Here is a 970-nt window from a genome sequence, read left to right as displayed (position 1 = left end):
TTTTATAGTGTCGGTTTTTTTTATTAAAAAAAATGTGAATGTTTCTCGATTGTATATATATGGCAAGTATTTATTTTTAATTCCCTTATTTCAAATGCCATTTTGCATATACAAAATTAAGTTTTAGTAAAAATTGTAACTTCATATTTGTTAATATTTTATATATGCAAACTTTATATTTATAAACAAAATATATCTTAACTAATACATATTCCATCTTTTTGACATCTATTAAAAATATTTATACCATTGATATACTTTTATTAGCAATTAATATTTATAGGTCATCGGAGCATCGGTTCTCGGACGATCACAAGGTTAAGCACGTTTCAGAAGGTTCATGGCTTGGATGGGTGACCGCTTTAGGAATTTCCGTAAATAAGTATATCGAATTGGCGATCATTTCTCATTCAGGGAATGATCAAGAATGCATCAAAAATTTATGCAATTTGACATCATTTTGACAAACTAAAATTTGATCTTATTTTTATGTCATTTTGATCTTTCTGTTCTCCTTGGGCAGGATTTTGATTTATGATCAATGTCAAATCGATTTCGCAGTTTGAATCGACAGGAGGTCGACATGGGAGTCAAAAAGACATCGATGTCGATGTCAATTTCGATCTCATTTCGAACCCACTTTTCGACGTCGAATCGACGTCGGGTCGACAAATTGTTTCTCACTGGGCATATGTCAAAGGTACCTCGAGAGCACGAACGAAGTCAAGGACAAACTTGCTACCTCCCTCACCATGGAGTCTTCAAAACATGCGGGGACGTGAGCAAAATCCGAGTCGTGTTCAATGGATCAGCGCGCGGATCCGCGAGCGTCTCATTGAACGACAAATTATTGGCGGGACCAAACTTATTGCCGATGCTCGCCGATGTCCTAGCTAGATGGAGAATTCATCGCTTCGCAGTGGTGACGGACATCGCCAAGATGTATCGGCAGATCCTGGTGCACCCTGAT

The sequence above is a fragment of the Wasmannia auropunctata genome, unplaced genomic scaffold (genome assembly GCF_000956235.1).
Source record: "Wasmannia auropunctata unplaced genomic scaffold, wasmannia.A_1.0 LD336101.1, whole genome shotgun sequence".
NCBI lineage: Eukaryota > Metazoa > Arthropoda > Insecta > Hymenoptera > Formicidae > Wasmannia > Wasmannia auropunctata.
The sequence above is the reverse complement of the archived record's forward strand: the minus strand, read 5'-3'. Positions refer to the sequence as shown.